Genomic DNA, 21,257 nt, shown 5'->3' on the forward strand with positions numbered 1-21,257 from the left:
AAACTTAAACACAGTTTCATTTTAATCAACATTTATGAGATTCACACTAGTTCTAATATGATAGGCTGAGGCTACAAAAAAATACTTGACAATTATATATGCTACAGTAAACACTTGAGAAAGCACACTTTTCTCTGTCTAATTGAACTAGCAACAACCTTTGCCTCAACTGTTCTAATAGTGCATCTTCCAAAAGAAAAAGCCAACATTTTGTAAATATATATGTATACCATGTTATGAAAAATAAAAAATCCTTTTCCTTATAACCATATCATATCCAAAATGAGCATTTTGATGTTAAATTTTTATGTGATAAAAAATTGTACATTTAAAATAGTGGGAATTAAATTATAGAAAAAGTGATGAATTGATGAAATTCACAAAATTTAAGGGTGTACATCAATTGGATTGGATTGATTTTGAAGAGAAAATTGTTTCAATCCTGTGTTTTGCTTATTGAGCCATTTTTTTGTTTCTCAACTTGTCTTCCAACCATTTATTCAAGAGAAGAAAAAGAAAAAGAAAAGACGCCTTTTGCTTCAATTTTTCCGAGGTGATCAACAACTTGGATTTCAATTTTTCCGACTATTTATTGGAGTAAATCGGCTTATAAATACACCTAGAAAAATTCAGATAGTAAAGAAATCACAATTGAGACTATTAATTAGTAAAGTATATGTATATGGTTAAAAGATCTTCATTGTTAATCATTGAATTACTAGTATGCCGCACAGTCTTTTTCCTAGGATTCTTTAATTGCTCAAACCTCTGTCATGTCAAGGTGAAAGCTACAAATTTTAGACAAATAGGTACAAATTCAAAAAAAGAGACATCACTTTATATGTTTTGCCTAAAGGATAATAAATATAATAATTAAGAAAAATCTCCTACTTTAATTTTTTTGAGTTTAAGGTAAACGTTTGGAAGGAAAAAAAGGAAGGAAATGTAATTTTCGATAACATAAGAAATAAATTTTTTAATTTGGTAGAAGAATAAAAAATCTTCTTATACTGTGTTCTTTACTTTTGGAAGATGAGTCAACTTGGTAGCATGTTATACTTAAAGTATATTTGTCTTCTTTAATTAATACAGTTTTCCGATAAGACCCATAAACACAACCATAGGTTCCAAATAATGGCCTAAATTTGGTTAAAAATTACTGATCCATGTTTGAAACAATGTAATACATACTCAAACAAACACTTATGTATAGATAGCCGATGTTAACTTATGTACATTAACATCGGTTATGTATAAATAACCAATGTTAATATAGAAACAGTAACATCGGTTATGTATGAATAACTGATGTTAATGTACAAAAGTTAACATTGATTTTGTGTATGACTGATGTTAAGGTTCATGTCGACATCAATTTTTGTAAATAACCGATGTTGTTTACCATATTAACATCGGTTTTTGTTAATAACCGATGTTGTTTTCAAGTATTTTTTTATATATACTTTCTGTTTTTACAGTACACACAAAATTGTACCTGTCAAATGCAATTTCAAGCCCAATTCATAGCAAATAAACATTTTATTCTTCTTTCAAGCAGTTTTAATGATAATAAACATCAAATAATCGATTTATCATAATGAACAATCATCAAATGAATTCAATGTTCATATTACATAGAAAATGTCAAAAATGTTAAACCAAAGTAAACTAAGCTAAAGATAATGCCCCTAAATCCTAGGCCTGATCTCTAACTCGGAGATAAAACTATGCCCACTGGATCCGCAATGCCTTTAATCTCTCTAGCTCCAATGGTCTAGGATCGTTAAAAGACTGCCTGATGAAATAAATCATAATAAGTTAATAATGTAATACAAATTATAAATAAATCGATTTTGTTTGAAATAAACTTACCGCTTCCCAATTATTCCTAAAAGTTCCTAAAATGATGGTGGACATCCAGTGCATCACATAGTAGCCGCACTCAGTACTTCCTTTTTGTCTATTACACTAAATACATAATGAAATTTGGATATTAATTAAACAACTAGTGTACAGACACATAAAGAAATATATATAAGTGGAAGTTTTATGTAAATAACGTACCTTGACAACAATCCACCTAGCAGGAGCCTTTGATTTAGGCTGTGGAGCATCATCAAGACCTTTTAAAGCACTGTTCCAGATGAGTAACAATTAAAAACTGGTGTTGTATGTTGAGGTATTTCAATGCAAATGTATTGAAAAGAACACTAACCTATTAATAATCCCCTTAAGGTAGTTGTCTGGCTTGTTATGCAATGAACAAAACCAGACAAATAGGTGTTCCTGGGGCAGGATGACCACCATCTGCCAGTGTCCGCTGCAGTGGAGATTAATATGGGTTAGTACATTAGTAAACATTAATTAAATTCAGTTATTTTGTGACTTACCCATTTAGGTAGGCTCCAAGATAGACATCGCGTTTTAAACTCTGCATCCAAGTCTTTATGTAACTTTCAGACTCAAATTGCGATTGCCCAGACCTCTAAATGGATTGTGGCTCGAGGAATCCATAGATATCAGAATTCCCCGCTCGCATACATGTTTCATTGAGATGTCTATTTATGTTAAGTCAAAGTTAAATATTTATGAATTGAAAGCAATAACGTAGGTAATTAAAAGTAATATAAAATGACTTACAGAATCCACAACTATAACACTGATATGCTGAGACATTGACCACCGTGTGCGATTTCGGAGAGGTCTTCGTGCTTTATGTAGAGGGGGAAATCTGGATTAAAGATCCCGAACACGGTGGCATCCCATCTAACCTAATAAGGCCTCAAGAAAAGCTCTGGGATGGTCAATGTCATCAGATAAAGCGGATCATCGACCTCCGAATCGGGCTTTGGAGGTGGTTTTGCCGGAGACACAACTACCTGTTCATGAAACAAAGTTAAATAGCCTAATTTGAGGCACGCTTAATGAATTAGTTTAAAAAGAAGAAACATATAGTAAGGACAATAACTACCTACTATGATAAAGACTTGACCAGATGTGTCGTCCAAGCAAGGAAGGTGTGAAGTGCCTGCCCCACTAAGGAAACCTCATCAGTGGATACAGGAACTGGACCAGATTTTTGCTGTGCAAAAAAAAAAAAAAAAACTGGATGCAACCAGAAAATCAAAAAGTCATAGCCATAAAATGGTGTTTAGCAGGAAACCCACTATGCTATAGCACCATGGCTGCTATTTAACAAACAATGGATATGAAATGCATATAGCCCAACTAAACTACTTGAGTAGTATTTTTATCTAATCCTGATTTTTCTTATCAAGTGCATTAGTCAAAACAAACATGTCTAAGTTTAAAGATTATTTCAGAGGGCAGGAGCTAATTCTAGCTCTGTGTGTGTTCTAAATTCTAATTACATCAAAGGAGCTACAGTGAACAACACCAAATCTAATTATGAGGAGCTCAAAGCTATTGGCAATTGGCACAGGATTGAGGAAACCATTTCTTAAAGCATTCTTAGTGTAAGGGATTGATTTCAGCAAACATGAATCAATCTTCAGAAATAAACTAATCTTCAGTGACACCGGACTTAAGAAGTTTAGGGGCAAGAGAAACCAGGTTGAGAAGGGAAAGCTTTTTCCATTCTTCTACTTAGAAAGATGCATCATTAGTTCTCACTTCTCATAGCCGCCAGGGCAATCTAGGAGTTGTTTTGGTTATGTAAAATATGTCAGTTGCATTGATAGAACTACCTTATCAACAGATCAGAAATTGGTTGCATATATGAACTAAGTTCAACATAATAACAATGTGTTCAAGCTCATCAAGCCAGTCTTCAGATTTAGTAGATACTAGTTTTCCATAAGAAAAAGTTGATCTCTCGGCTGAATCACCAAAAGAGGAGAAAATTTAGGTAAATTATGAAGTGTTTTAGTCATTTTGGTCTTGCAGATCAGGCTCCAAAGCATTTGAATCTTTGTCAGTATATTGACTCTAGGGCGCCCAGTCTAAGGCTTCATCAGCAATCAACCCACCAACAAAATGAAACATCTATATTGAAAACTCTTTCTTCAGTTATTCTTTCATTACAAGGGTATTCTTTTCAAACTTTTTATCATTTCATTTATTATAATATATTACCTTGCTCTGCATGCTTTTCAATTAAAAATTAATTATGAAAGAGAATGAAGTCGTATGAGTAAGGATTGGCGGTTCTCTAAATGGATTAAAAATAAAAAAAGAAAACATAATAATACCAATCTGGGTATCAATAACTGGAGTACTCCAAAAAAAGTTATAAACTAAACACATGGAAATCTATGTTGGATAAGCATAAACCAAATGTGTGTTTAATAACCGTGGCTACTAGCTGTGAAAAAATCTGCAACTAATGGTAACTACAAAGCAAAAGCTAATTTTCAATTCTATAAAATGCTCAAGAGTTTCATGCATTTGTATTGGATGGCTGAGGTTCATAAATATCCTTAGATTTCGTCATCCAATAATGAGAAAGCAATTGTTCAGGTGCCATAAGGTGGTGTTACATTTATATTGTAATAACGTGTGTCCTTTACTTAAAATAGACTCCCCTGCATAATGAGCAATATACTTATTTTGAATTTATCTTTTTTTGCATAATCTATTAAAGGTATTAGTATGTTCTTACTCTTGTTTCATATATAGGTTATTTTAATTCAATGAACTTTGTTAGAAATTAGATTAAATTATTGGAAGACTAGAAAATAGATAAGCAATTAGTCTGGTGTAACAATGTACATTGATTCTTATAATGAATGTGGCTAAAATAATTTATTTTGGCAAGTCCACTGTATGCTTCAATACCACCTTATTATCTCCTTGTTTTAATTGTCCCACAGGATCATGGAATACTTGTTATTCCTACTATAGCAGGCAGTCAACTAAGGCTTAATACAAAGAAAGGTTTTTCCTCTGAGTTCCATGACAGAACATTTGCATTATCGAGCATTGCTAGTGTATCTGGATGTTGTCAGGTAATTTGATATCTTTTAGGTTTAGAGGTAAATATTTTTCTTCTCTAAATATTTATTAATTGTTCTGATATTTTGACTTACATATATAGGCTTTTAAATTATTTGCAGGTTACAATTCCATTAGGATATCATGATGATTGTTCTCTTTCTGTCTCATTCGTCTCATTTCATGGAGCTGATAAATTTCTTCTAGACACGATCTTGGATATTTATTCAACTCTTCAAGAGCAAGTTAGTGTTGGTTCCTATTCTTTGCCATTACCTAATATCAATGGCAACAGAGAAACTTCTGAACTTTTAAAAGAAAAGGATAGATTTCTCTCAGCATTTCTTCAGTAAGACATCATTTCTTAAAAGTTTTTCAGTTTAGTTATCTGGTAAATTCTGTGATGTGACACTAGATGTCGCCAAATTATGGTGTGAGTTTCAGATTTAAATGTTTTAGAGTCTTTTATAAGATGTGAACTGAAATTTTTTTTTTTTTTCTATTTCTAGTAGTTAGCAAATATGTGTCTGCGGTATCAACTTATATTTTATTATCTGAAGTAGCAAGCAAGAAGGGTTGGGAAACAATACCATTGACAATATGGCTTTGCTTGCCTTAGTGAAAACTCACTAACTTAGCTTGGCTTAATTCAAAGATCAATTCTATTGAATTCGAACTTGAATGTTTGGCTGGCAAAGTTGAATTTGAGCATACTCATACTCTGATCATGGGCTCTTGAACTGGCTCAACTAAATTATTTAACTTTTTTCTTTTATGTTTCTTCAAAGTTAATTAAAATTAATTTTGTATCATTTGATGAGAGGCTATGTCACATTCCCTTAGATGAAGCAAAGCAGGTATACTTTGTGGCCATGCTATGTGTTCAGGAACAAAGTGTGGGGAGACCAACCATGAGGGAAGTGGTTGAAATGCTTGCACAAGCAAAGAAACCAAACACATTCCAAAAGTAGTTTATCCTTTGGAGGGAGAGGAAGCTAGCTAGATGGAAACAACACCATTTATCCATTAGGGGGGAGAGTGACCCATATTCAGTCCACCCTATCATCGATCCCCATTTATTTTCTATCTTTTTCCAGGTTGCCCAGAAAAGTAGCAGATAATCTCATTGGAATCCAGTGCAGCTTTTTATGGGGAGGAGGGTCGGAGCAAAGGAAAATAGCGTGGGTCAAATGGGAAACTAGCTGCCTCCCAAAACAAAAAGGGGGCCTGGGTATAAAAGACATAAGGACCTTCAACAAAGTTCTTCTCGGGAAGTGGAGATGGGATTTGTTTAACCAAAGCAAGGAGCTGTGGGCCAGAATATTGGCTTCTAAGTATGGTGGGTGGAGATCACTGGTGGATGCTAAAAGGGTCAACAATGAGTCAGTGTGGTGGCAGGATTTGATGGCGGTGACCCATGACCAACAATTCAATAATGTACTTCAATAGGGAACAACATGGAGGGAGGGCTGTGGGGATAAAATTCGTTTCTGTGAGGATTGCTGGACTGGAATTGGTCAACCACTAATGCTGAAATACCCTAGGCTATTTCAGATATCCCGCTAGCAACAAAAATTAATTCTGCAAATGGGGAGCTTCACAGATTCAGCATGGGAATGGAACCTCTCCTGGAGAAGGCCCCTATTTGACAATGAGGTAGCCTCGGCTGTAGGTTTTTTGGAAGATATATCTCACACTGCACACCAACAACATACAGCAGACAACTGGGTATGGAAACTTGAATCCAATGGATACTATTCTTCTAGGAGTGCCTACATTCTGCTGCAAGGGAACTCAGAGGAGGGAAACATGGATCATATATTCAAGGACTTATGGAAGCTAAAGATCCCAGCTAAAGCATCAATTTTTGCTGGGAGGTTAATTAGAGATAGATTACTGACTAAGTCTAATCTGCAAAAAAGGCAAATTGATATAAATGACAGCTTGTGTCCTTTCTGCAGTATTAAGGAGGAGACTGCATCTCATCTCTTCTTTGACTGCAGCAAAACACAACATTTTTGGTGGGAATCCCTATCATGGATAGGCACCTCGGGGGCCTATCCTATAAATCCAAGGCTCCACTTTCTGCAGCACAACAATGGGATGAATGGTGGGAAGAAATACAATAGGTGGAAGTGTTGGTGGGTAGCTCTAAATTGGTCTATTTGGCAGCATAGAAATAAGATTATTTTCATGAATGCTCCATTCAATGGTAGTAACTTGCTGGAAGATGCACTGTTTTTGGCATGGACATGGTTCAGAACAATGGAGAAAAATTTTACAATGCATTTTAACTATTGGTCTAGCAATCTACCAACTGGTTTTCTGTAAACTAGGGTAACACCAGCTGTGGTTTTGTAATTTTTGCCGCTTTGTAGTAGGCTAGTAAGCTCCTATCTGTTTGTATTCAGCCTGATATGAGGATTTACCAGCCTTACTTACATACTCTTGTATTTATGGTACCTTTGGTACTCCCTCATATATCAATATATATTATTTTTGCTGACCAAAAAAAAAACATTCGAAAAGTAGTGATCTACTACCAAAGAACCAAAAGACAATTTTTTTATGACTATATCTGACCCTAGTCCTACATATAATTGAATCTATGTTACAAATTTCCCTAAAATAAGCTTACTCCTGCTTATGCCACATCATTTTTATGCTATGGTAACTTTAATGCGTGCAAACACCACAGTATAAGTTATATATCAAACAAATTTATATGGAAGGCATTTGGAATATTTGTGACATAACAAACAAGTGCCCCAAACTCCAAAATACTTGCAAGAAGTGTCAGTAACTTGTTATGAACCTGTTTAATGCAAAATAATGAGATAGTGAGCTAAATTACACATAATAACAGGATCCTTATCACTAGTAATCTCTACTGGTGCTCCAAGCAGTCTATAGATTTAATAGAGACAAACTTCAACATGTTTCCTAAGTAAACTACAAATGAAAAAGAGACCAAGCTTACCTCGAACCCTAACAGTGACAATGGCAGTGAGATCTAACAAAATGGCACGAAACTTTAAGCTTTCCTCGTACCTCAATTAGCAATACTGCAACTGAAGACGTATTATTATTATTATTATTATTATTATTATCATCAATAAAACATGAACACCCATGGAAACTTAGCATAGACGAAGTTGACCTACGTACCTCGCAGAGAAAGCTTTGAGCTTTGAGCACCCACAACTGTTTCAGCACACTAGTAGCAAAAGTGTATGTTGGGTTTTCTTTGAGCCAGACTTCCAAGAATAGTGTAGGGGGTTCTGTGGGTTCAAGCGAGCGAGGACAATGTGGGTTTTCCGGTAGTGTAGGGGGTTCTGTGGGTTTGAGCGAGGACAATGTGGGGGTCGAGGGAGTGGTTTCCGACAGTTTTCAGGCGGGAGGAGAAAGAGAAGAGTGATTTCACGGTGACAAAGAGAATAGGGAGGGCAAGGTTTTCGAGCGCGCGCGGCTTGTGAAATCTCAATTTTTAACTTATAAACATAACAACATCGATTTTTTATGGATAACCGCTATTAACTGAATATAGTTAACATCGATTTTGTAAAAACCGATGCTAACATCAAATACATTACATCGGTTTTTTAACAAACCGATGTTAATTAAATGAACTCCTTAACATCGGCTTTCTCAAAACCGATGTTAACTCTATGAAGTTAACATTGGTTTTGCCGAAACCGATGTTACCATATTCATCTTAACATCATGTTAATATTGGTTTTTTAAATTACCGATGTTAACATCGGTTTTGCTATAATCGATGTTAAGTAACTCCATTTAATTACGAAAATGTCACCGTGCTTTCGTTAACATCGGTTAATAAGGCGATGTAGAAAGCCTTTTTTTTAGTAGTGATAGTTAGCGAAAAAAGTGTTGCACACATTCCTTGAACCACCATAGGCACTACAAGAAAAATGTCTTATACCTACAAACACCTTTACCTACAAACATGAATTAGTGTAGGTAAACTTTAAAAATACTTTATTACCTTCCATTTTTTAATGTAGGTTAAATTCAAAGACTTATACTTACAGTTTTTTGTATAGGTAAATATTCGAAAAATATAAAAAAAAAATTACCTATAACTATGTAGTGTAGGTAAAACCTTATAAAAACTTATTCCTACAGCTAAATTGTAGGTAAAATAAAAAAGATTTTTACTTACAAATGGATGGATAGTGTAGATAAATTAATGAAATTTTAAGATACTATTAGTATTTAATTTGAATTTCGTGTTTACTCTTATTTTAATTGCCAATGCCGGCTTCTGCACCCTCCTCTTCGTTTTCTGCTACACTGAATTTGTCGTCGACATGCGTGCCGCCACAGCGCCTTCAGCTACCTCTGTGTCACCTTTGGTCCGTGCTTTCCAATGTCACCATCGCCAGAGGCTTGACGGTGTACCTAGGCACCACAATCGGAATCTTCTCCACCAAATGGCGCCTCACGGTGCCGTCTCTTCCCAAAGGCTTCAACGAAATAGACTTCGTCGTTGTCGCCGTCATTTTGCTCATCACTCTCATTATCTGCTACAAGTGCTTTCCACAGTTCTTACAATGAAGCTTCATTCTCTATCTTGAGACTCTTGTGTTATTAATTACAATATAAACCTTAGGGTTTTCTCATTCCTATCTTCTACAAATTCTCCTACAAGGCTAGAAATATTTCTGAGCAAATATACCAGATTTTGATTTTGATTCTTTTAGCATGCAACTCTATATTAATGTTGCTGCATTGTAATGATCACATCTGCAACTTACTGAAATGCGGCGCAGCTTAGGCATTTGAATGCTTTTTGAATCACTGTATTTGGCGTATTTGGTTTGGCTGTTAGCATATTCAATGCGTGGATATATATCGCACACCTACACCAACACACCTACACTGGAGATATATATCAGTTATGGCTTTGTGTTCAGTTTTTCTCAATCTTCATCTTCTGCTTTTTGTTTGTTTGACCATAGAAGCGTTAGGTGTGGCAAAGCCTTCAGTAGCTAGTTACCTTAGCCAGGAGATACTGGCAGAGCAAGAAGCTGATAGAGTGCATGGATTACCTGCACAGCCTCCGGTGAAGTTCAACAATATGGTGGTTATATCACTGTCAATGAAACTCGAGGAAGAGCACTGTTCCATTGGTTTTTCAAGGCCACTCACAATCCAGAACAAAAACCCGTTCTCTTATGGCTCAATGGAGGTACTTTTTTTTTAATAACCCAGTTCTTCATGTATATATTTATATTGCAATCGTTTTTATTTAGTGTTCACTCTCATGACTAATAAATGATAACATAACGAAAGGTAAGGGTAATTTCTAGTGAATTTAGCTTTTAAATCTCACAGGCTGGTTTAGTCTTTATCTTTTGATTTTAACATGTATTAAAAGGAATAGAGAGAGATGAATTTGATGATAATTTATGGAAATGAATGGAAGATAGTAGTTATTTCACACTTAAATTATAGGGATGCTGATTGTAATCAAGCATTTAATTTTTCTTCATGTCAAGAATCACAAACATGAAGGTCAGGAAGTGAGTGCAGCAGGAGTAAACATTGATAATCCATGAATGAAGGCAGTGTAAATACCTTTCATGTTAACTATGAGAAGAGTGCGACTGGTAGTAGAGTTTCTTATGGTGTTCATTAGCTAGGATTTTCTCTGTTTCTCTTGTACAGTTGTGCTTTCTAATGTAATAAAAGATATGCTTCTGGCTTGAGATTCTCTAATATTGATTCTATGCAAAGTGTGTCCGTATATGATGATTGGTAAGCTTCTAGCTAGTAATAATTTAAGGAAAAATAGTTCTTGGACACTCATGTTATAGCAAGGCAAGGTTGAGGAGGGCAGATTCCAATGCCAAGGTGCATCCCTAGTTACCAAACAGGTCATAGCCTTTCTAGTTAGGCTCTCAAATTGGCACCCTACAAATGTCTTCTTATTAGAGGTGTTCATGTTAAACATAATTACCTACAGTTGAAGATGATAGGTACATATTAAAGACATTTACCTACAGTTAGGAGATGTAAGTAAAAGTTAATGACTTTTACCTACACACTATAAATAGTAGTTAAAACCTATGGTGACAGACAATTAGTCGTCATTATACGCCTCCTCAAAGTTGACGGAAGAAATGTCCGTAGGACAAAGTCTATCATACATTTACCTACGGATTTTTTTATTTATAGTGACCGTTTTTGTCCATAGGTATAGGTCATTTTGCTTGTAGTAAGGCAAAATAACAAATAACAAATGTGAAATCAAGGCATTAATGTACCCAAGGCATTAAAAATTACAAGATCATGTCATATTTTCTTTTTAGGCTGAACATTCATACATGTAATTTTGCTAGTATAAGAAATAAGTAAAACATATTAACAAATCCTAAAAATTTGGTTTATAAGAATAATTTGTTAAATAGTGACCAAATTTTGCTATCTTTATAATTTCTTAGTCACTATCTCCATTCTATTGATTCTCTATTCAAGATCCATTAACCCCTCAATAAATTGCCTTGATTCATTTTTCCCATTTCCATCTCCATAGTCTTCCTCCAAAGCCTCCATCTCTTGGGTCAACAGTGTCTTGAGAAGGATTTCCAAATTGAACAGTTTTCAAAGGAGAAAATTCAGGTGCAACATCAGCATCATTACCATTTGTATTTGCTTTTGATACATGAGGTCCATGATGACAGAGTAGCTTTAGACTGCTTTTTTGCCAAGTAATATTGTTTGTAATTTTTTAAAGTAATTTTGGGTATGCACTAATTTTTCAATGCAATAGCTTTGGTGCCAGAGAATGCAATCACAAAATCTGAAACTTCTTGATGCATTCCAAATTGCATAGCCACTCTCTATGTGGTAGGTACTTTTTTATAATACATTGTTGCAAACAAGCATCGAAATACTCATTCATATAACAACCAAAACTATTTTCATTCATCCAAATTACTCTCACATGGTAACCAAGTTTCCTTTTTTGGATTAAAAGACCTAAACTTACCAACAAATTGAACATGATTAAGGGTGCCAAGGAAAATTGCCCCTAGTAGAGTCTAGGGAAAATCTCACACCGTCAATTTTCAATTGATTAAGCTTGTTCCACCTAAATAGCATAGGTTCTTCATTGGTAATCAGCCTAGGCTATGGTTGCTAATTTGTTAATCTCTCCCACACCTAAGTTTGGACCAAGTAGTAAAAGGGTGACCAAAGAGTTAACTACAATTCCAATTCTTCATTATCAGTCAAATAAACTATTGTTTTCTTCGATAGACCAAAATCATTTTATATGTTGGATAAAACTGTTGGTCACAAAGCTGATTCTCTCCAGCAAGATGAACAACAATAAGGAAAACAAACTTTCTAACCAAGCCACTAGGAGAGAAGCCAATCATTGCCAAGCAAGTTGCAAGGGATGTTTCATGCTCAATTTCACTCCCACTATTGAAAAAAATCCATCCATGCTAATGTTTATATAAACCCCACTCTTTTTACTCCTTGGAGATTGTTGTTGTCCTGTTCTATGTATCAATTTCTTCTCCACCTTCATCATTTCCTAGCTTTGAAATGGGGTCAAGATAGGATCACCAACAGTTGCAAAACCGGACCCTCCAACACCATCACATCCTCCAAGGTGACATTTTTCTCACCCTAGGAGCACAAAAAGGTAGTAGTCTAAGAACACAACTTCTCAACAACCCAAAACACATGTTTTCAACCCAAGTGCTTCATAGTAAAAAATGAAAACATGTGTTTTGGGGTTGTTGAGAAATGGTGTCCTGAGAGAAATACCTTTTTGTTACCCTAAGGTGAGAAAAAAAAAACACCTTGGAGGATGTGATGGTGTTGGAGAATTTTCCAATAGTTCATGATCCCGTCTTCACCCCATTTCAAAGCTAGGAAATGATAAAAGTGGAGAAGAAATTGATACATTAGCAAGGGTGGATATTCGTCGATAGTGGGAATGAAATGGAGCATGAAACATTCCTTGCAACTTGGTTGGCAGAGATTGATTTCTCTCCCAATGGCTTGGTGAGCAAGTTTATTTTCCTTGATGTAGATAATCAGCTTTGCGACCAATATTTTCAGCCAACATATAAAATGATTTAGGTATGTTGAAGAAAACAATTGTTAGTTTGGCTGATGATAAGAGGTAACTCTTTGGTCACCCTTTTACTACTTGGTTCATATTTGGTTATGGGAGAGATTCTCAAATTTGCAACCACAGCCTAGGTTGATCGACCATGAAAAAACTATGCTATGTGGATGGCACAAGCTTAATCCCTTGAAAATTGAGGGTAGGAGATTTGCCCTGGATTCAGCTAGGGACTACTTTCCTTAGCACCCTTATGTTCAATATGTTGGATAAATAAAAATAGTTTTTTTTTTTGCTATATGCATGAGAGTTTCAATGCTAGTTGTCACACAAATGTATTACACAAAAGTACCTATCACATAAAGAGTGGCTATGCAATTTAGAATGCATCAAGAAGTTTTAGATTGTGTGGCTACATTCTTTGTAACCAAAGGCATTGCATGGAAAAATTACTACATACCCATATCTAACGGGAATTTCTATTTTCTTGCTTGGATTTTTTGAGGGATATGTCACCACACGTTATGCAGGATGGCGGAAGTAGTCAATACTGTATCATCATCGTGATTTTGCAAAGAATATTACTCGGTGAAAGAGCAGTCTATGCAATGATGCTGGTGTTTCCACCTGAATTTTCTCCTTTGAAAACTATTTTATTTGGAAATCCTTCCCAAGACACCATTGAACCACTGATGGAGGCTTTGGAGGAAGATTATAAAGATGGAAATGAGATAAATGAATCAAGGCAGTTTATTGGAGGAGTATTGGATCTTCCAAAGAGAATCAATAGACTAGATACATTGACTTAGAAATTAAATATAACAAAATTTTTTCATTGTTGAACAAATTATTAGCTTATAAACCAAATCTTTACCATTTGTTAATATGTTTTACTTATTTCTAATACTAGCATAATAAAATGACATGAATGTTCAAAAAATAAAACTACAATTTGATCTTGTAGGATTTAGCAATATGTTTGTTTGTGTATGAAAGGTATGTATTTTTATAATATCTTTCGACATCAACCTATGCTTCGACATGGTATGCGTGCACACATGCACGAGCAAAATTTATCTATTATGTTAGTTGAAATTGGAGGTGATGACTCCAAAAAAGTTAAGGAATACCAAAGAAAACAACTAGCGATGATAGTTTCCTTATTTCTCTATGTGCATAAGGGAAGAAAGGAAGGGGCACGATTACAAAGAATTTGGTGATTTTCTGCATTCAAGGCCCTTGGTCAAGAGTCACATGTCATGACTCTTGGTGAAGAGTCACATCTCATGTTTGTTGCACATCTATTCATACTTTCACTTCATATGAGTGGACACAAAATCTCATGAAAGGATACAATCTTTAAATAATTTAGAAAATTTCACATAATCACCCACCATTTTAAAAATATATATGAACTAAATGGTTTTAGATTAAACATACTCAAGTTAGTGCACAAATCACGTTCATCAATTAATCATACAACTTAATGAACAAAATATCTCTCACCTTTTTTAACAAAACAACCAAATCCCATGATTATGAAAATCACATGGTTTTAGATAAAAGTGAGTATTGGTTAAACAACTAAAACAACAACAAACATACAAATAGAGAATCAAGAAGATGAAAGTATAAAAAAATTGTAGATAGTACAAACTAAATATCTCTCACCACAAGCTACCAATAAACAAACCAAAGATTTAGATTTAAGAATCATGTATCCTGAATTGGCTCACAAAATTCCAACTCAATCCAATATTTAATGAAGCCGTAAATGCAATTTTACTATGGTTGCATGAGAAACTACAGGAATAACAAAATCCCACTTCCTACTCTTAGAGAACTTGTTCAATGTACCTTCCTCCATTACTCACACCATTTGTTGAGCATATGTACCTTTGGTATCATTTTATTACCTCAGTTGTTCAAGAGAAATCGGTTAGATCTTTTAGATGTTTCAAACTTTTTAAAGTCATTCCATAAGGAAGGAACTTTGTCAATGATTCAAGATAGAATAATTAACTTTCATCTACATCCATATTGTGTTTGTTCGTAGATATTAAGCATGCATTCAATTTATGCACTTGTTTCATAAAAGGCCTACAATCAATCATCCGATAATTATAAAAATAATTGACAAGAAATTTCTTATTTGTTCCCACCATGTAGTTTAAAAAAAGTGTCACAAGCGTACCTTTTAAGATGTGTCCCATTCAAATATAACCATCATACTTGTTTTCTAAGGGGCTATAGCAATGATCTCATCTTATAAATAAATACCTGATAAATTGAGTGTGATGATATTGCAAGAAAGAACAAAAACCAAATTAAGAAAAGTGCAATTTTCCAAGGTATGCATATAAAACACTAACCATTAGGCTCGACTCATCCCTAACAATATATGTAGATATTGGATGGAATACAGTGTACAAAGAATCAGGTTTGAATGGAGGACATTTTAAGAATAACCTTACTTTCTACTTGAGATTAGTAAAATTAAATGATTTCAACTAACTTTCTTAATTTATGGGAAGTAATTATTTTTGCTTATATATGAGACCAGAAAGAGTATTAATCTTTGACGTATATATATATATATATATATAATTCCTTCCAATTATGTGAATTTCAATTGGAAACAGCAAAAGTTTATGCCATGGTGTTATGTTATTTTGTGTCTACATATTTCTAACCTAATAAATATAATATAGGTATCGATATAAGTAATTAAATTCATTAAAAAAGACTAACCTAATTTATGTATAATGTGCAACCATATCTACTCATCCTTCAAAAGTAAATAGCACAATATATGAAGATCTGTTATCCCTACCAAAAGCAACAAGGAATTTTTTATGCAACTCAAAATTAATTTTCCTTCAAATTAAAATTTTACCTTAAATTGAAAAAATTAAGTAGGAGAGAATGTCCATTAAAGAATCATAGGCAAAAGAATGTAGTATACATATTAATCTATTAATCTAGGAGAGAATGTCCATTAAAGAATCATAGCCAATTCAATGTTTTGTTTGTTCCAGCATATCACAAGTAAAGTAAATTATATTGCTTAAAGGTTTTTGTGGCAAGTCACTTGCTTCTTTACCTCAAGGTGAGTTTCTTTTTGTTCCAACATATCACAATCCTCAGCATTTTGGCAACTATTTGTTCCAAGTGATCCCAGATTGGATCATTTCCTCCCTCCCCTTCAAGATGATGATAATTCATAATATGAGGATTTTTACATTGACGTTGTTATTCTGTAAATTGTACAGGAAGTTTCTACTCTACAGTAGTTGGAGGATTGAGATGCTATGAGAATCCAAAGAATAAGATTACTGCAGTACCTGCCGAGGAAGAGCAAATCTGGGGTGCATTCTTCAGGGTAACGAGATGACATGAGTTTAAATATAATTATTGGTGCTGCTCTCAGTTCTCTTTGCAGAATATTCTTTTCATCTGTTTAGAACAGAGAATCAGTGATCAGTCCCAACAGTAATATAAGGTTAATGTCAGTTGAGACTGGATTAGGTACAAAGGGAAAATGTGAGGTCAGAGACAATAGAATAGGAGTTCATAAAAAGCCAACACATACAACTAAATTTCACTAAACGGAAAGTGTAGTGTCCAAAATGAATGGGTTAGACTAATTTAAACTTAAATCTTCATATCACTTTTGAAGGTAATCTTAGAGCTTAAGAAGTTAGAGTTGAATATCCATTACGTAACTAGGATTGCCAGTTGCAACTAAATTTCACTGAGGTAATAACATTGTAAGTTCCTAAAGCAAAATTATAATCTAAGCAAGTTCGGTTAGGCTCTCAAGTGGTTGATAAGTCTCGTTTAGGTTGTATTTTTGGCCTTGGTTAACAAGAAAATCGAGTGTTAGGTACAAAAATTGGAAAGCTCCACTACAAATAAAAGTGGTATTATTTATTTCAATATTTGTTTTTGCATTCATGGTTAGTTTTCTTATTTTGACCGTGTGGCTCTCTCCATTTATGAACTTTGAGACTTATATCTTATGATATATTTTTTCTATTTGATGCGATGAACTATCAGGTGGAAGGGTCAGCAGTCCTTGCAGGCACAGAGTAAAAGATCCATTTTCAAAAAGAGTACCGTGTGATGCATTATTGGAGTAATGTGTTTATGTGCTTGTGACAATAAGGCTTACATGCGAGGCCATGTAAATACCTTTAATGATAACTATGAGAAGGGTGCGACTGGTAGTAGAGTTTATTATGGTGTTCATTAGCTAGGATTTTCTCTGTTTCTCTTGTACAATTGTGCTTTCTAATGTAATAAAAGATATGCTTCTGGCTTGAGATTCTCTAATATTGATTCTATGCAAAGTGTGTTCGTATATGATGATTGGTAAGGTTCCAGCTAGTAATAATTTAAGGAAAAATAGTACTTGGACACTCATGTTATAGCAAGGCAAGGTTGAGGAGGGCAGATTCCAATGCCAAGGTGCATCCCTAGTTACCAAACAGGTCATAGCCTTTCTAGTTAGGCTCTCAAATTGGCACCCTAGAATTGTCTTCTTATTAGAGGTGTTTATGTTAAACATATTTACCTATAGTTGAAGATGATAGGTACATATTAAAGACATTTACCTACAGTTAGGAGATGTAAGTAGAAGTTGTTGTAACAATAGCTTATGGCAAACTGAGAAAATTACTGGCTGAGTCGCGGACAATGTCGCTTTCTTTAAGACGTTTCTTGGCACTAACAAAAATTGTGCAAGCAGACTATCAACCACGAAGTCCCCAGGATAAAATAGCCCAGATCACTGTATAAGATTCCCACTGCACTGAAGGAACCTTTTCTAGAATTACACCCTCTTGTAAGACTTGAAAAGTCACTCTAACAGCCTACTGAAAATATGACTTGAAAAGTCACTCTAATAGCAAACCGAAAAATAAGACTTGAAAAGTCACTATTATAGCCAATCGAAAATATGACTTAAAAAGTCACTCTTATAGCCAACCGAAAAATATGACTTAAAAAGTCACTCTTATAGCCAACCGAAAATATGACTTAAAAAGTCAGTATTGTAGCCAACCAAAATTTTAGAGCGACAGAAAGAAAGAGGGAGAAGTTTGCCAGAAATGCATCAGCTGAAATATGAAAGGGAGAAAGAAAAGTTGAGGAAATGCTTCTAAACTAGGACAAGGAAAAAAGAAGAAAGGAGCTCAGTATATATAGGGAGTGAAACACTATTCAAGTATTTATCCCGAGCGATGTGGGACTTGAAGTCTTTTTTTTCTTTCTCTTTTTTTTCAAACTTTCATCCGCATTCTCCTTTGTTCTAACAATCCCCTACTTGAAATTTGAAAAGAAGATTTTCGAGGATTTCATAAAATTGTGCATAAACAAAGGTGTCATACAACTTGAACCTTTGCATAGTGAGTAAGATTCAAATTTTACTAGAGTGACTCGAAGTCTTGAACTCTATCTCTGACATCAAACCACACACAACCTTTTCATAGGTGTACTCTATAAAGCTCGTGCGTTAAAGGCCATGGACGTCTATCCCGGTATAGTGAACACTCAAGAAATTTTTGCCCAAAATTTCATATGAAGCAACCCCCACTTCAACATTCACAAAGGTGAGTCTATCAAGAGTACTCCTGTAGCCTAGGTACTCCACTCAACATAGAGTATAGATCTCATTAAGAATTATGATTTTTTTTTCATAACTAATCCTCTTGTTACTTCAGGAATCATGCTGCTTTCACTTATAACAGCATGTTCATCTCATATCACTTCATAACTTGTTATTACCCATTGAACCTAGTTCTTGGGATCTCCAGTCATATAGGTCGGGTTACCATCATGAATGATCATCATAGTAAGGGCAATAGTCCCATTCTTTTAGAAGTGTTATGGACTTTCTCTCTAGCTAATCCTTTCGTCAAAGGATCTGCTAAATTATCATCAGTGCATACGTGATCCACTCTAACAGCTCCTATTGAGAGTAATTCTCTAACAGTGTTGTGCTTACAACGTATCTGTCATTTCTTACCATTGTAATAACGGTTCTCAATTTTTGCAATAGCCGCGGTACTATCACAAAGGATCAACACAACTGGTATCGGTCTTTCCCATAACGGAATCTCTGCAAGTAAGCTTCTCAGCCAACTTGCTTCCTCACTAGCAGTTGCTAGTGCTATCATCTCTGATTCCATAGTGGACTGAGCTAAGATAGTCTGTTACTTTGACTTCCAAGAAACAGCCCCACCAGCTATGCTAAATATATAGCCGCTGGTTGCTTGGAATCATCTAAAAGAGTGTTCCAATCTGCATCGTTGTATCCTTCAAGTACAGCGGGAAACCTTTTATAATGTAATCCAATGTTTATGGTTCTTTTAAGGTACCGCATTACCCTTTTAATGGCGTGCCAGTGCTCCATACTAGGTCTACTGGTAAACCTGCATAATAATCCCACAACATAGGCTATGTCGGGTCTAGTACAATCAGTGGCATACCTAAGGCTGCCAATGATACTTGCGTACTCAGTTTGTCGTATACCTTCACCAATGTTCTTAAACATTTTTACACTTGGATCATATAGTGTACTAGCAGGTTTACGGTCAAAGTAATCATATTTCTTTAAGATCTTCTCAATGTAGTGAGATTGATCCAGAGAAATTCCCTCTTTTGACCTAGTAATCTTAATACCAAGGATTACACTTGCTTCTCCGAGGTCTTTCACATCAAAGTTGTTACACAACAATGATTTCACATCGTTCACTACATGAATATTTGAACCAAATATGAGAAGGTCATCGACATATACACATATTATAGTGCAAATATTATTTACAGATTTGTAGTAAATGCATTTGTCACTTTCATTCACCTTAAACCCATTCGAGACTATTAAGTTATCAAACTTTTCATGCCACTGCTTAGGTGCTTGTTTTAGACCATACAAAGATTTATCTAACTTGCAGACTTTATCTTCTTGTCCATGAATCACAAACCCTTCAGGTTGCTCTATATAGATTTCCTCTTTCAATTCACCATTTAAAAAAGCAGTTTTAACATCCATTTGGTGTACCACTAGACTGTGAATAGCAGCAAGAGATATTAGCACCTGAATAGATGTTATTCTAGTGACTGGTGAAAAGGTGTCGAAGAAATCCACATTCTCTCTTTGCCTAAAACCCTTGGCTACAAGGCGAGCCTTGTATTTATCCACAGTACCATTAGGTTTTAGTTTCTTTTTCAAGATCCATTTACAATCAATTGGTTTGCAACCAGGAGACAAGTCTACTAAATGCCAGGTCTTGTTAGATTCTAAAGAATCCATCTCATCATTAATGGCTTCTTGCCACAAGTCAGCATCCAAAGAAGACAAAGGTTCTTGGAGGTTTGATGGATCCTCCTCTAATGTATAGGCCATATAATCAGGCCCATAATCTTTAGCAATTCTTGCTCTCTTACCTCTTCGAGGCTCTATATCTGGTTCTGGTTGTGCAAGATTTTCACTACTAATAGCAGGAAGATAATTGGATGAAGTACCCCCACTATTCCTTAATTTAAAAAGGAAATTTATTTTCATAAAAATCAGCATCATTTGACTCTATGATCACTTTTGTGTTTAGGTCATAAAACCTATACACTTTGCTATTAATAGCATAACCAATGAACACACATTCATAGGCTTTACTTGCAAGTTTAACCCTCTTGGGGTCTGGGATCCTTACATAGGCCAGACATCCCCAAGTTCTCAAATAAGACAAATTTGGTTGTCTTTTCTTTAATATCTCATAGGGAGATGTCTTGCTTTTTGATTTGGGGATTCTATTTAGCACATAACAAACAGTTAATAAAATTTCACCCCACCAAAAAGATGTTGTACTAGAACTCAACATAGTAGCTACAACTAATTCTGTAAAAGTTTTGTTCTTTCTTTCAACTTTTCCGTTCATTTTAGGTGAATATGGAGTAGTCGTCTCATGTATAATTTCATGCAAATTATAAAACTCATTAAACAAACTGGAATCATACTCTGTGCCTCTATCACTTCGAAGTTTCTTAATTTTCTTATTGAATTGATTTTCAATTTCTGTTACATATAACTTAAACATGTCAAGCGCTTCACTTTTATTTTTCATAGGATATACATATGTATAATGATGCAAGCTCCATTGGAGCTTGTAGGCCTAGGATCTTCTTCATCAATGGA

The sequence above is a fragment of the Glycine max genome, chromosome 18 (assembly GCF_000004515.6).
Source record: "Glycine max cultivar Williams 82 chromosome 18, Glycine_max_v4.0, whole genome shotgun sequence".
Taxonomy (NCBI): Eukaryota; Viridiplantae; Streptophyta; class Magnoliopsida; order Fabales; family Fabaceae; genus Glycine; species Glycine max.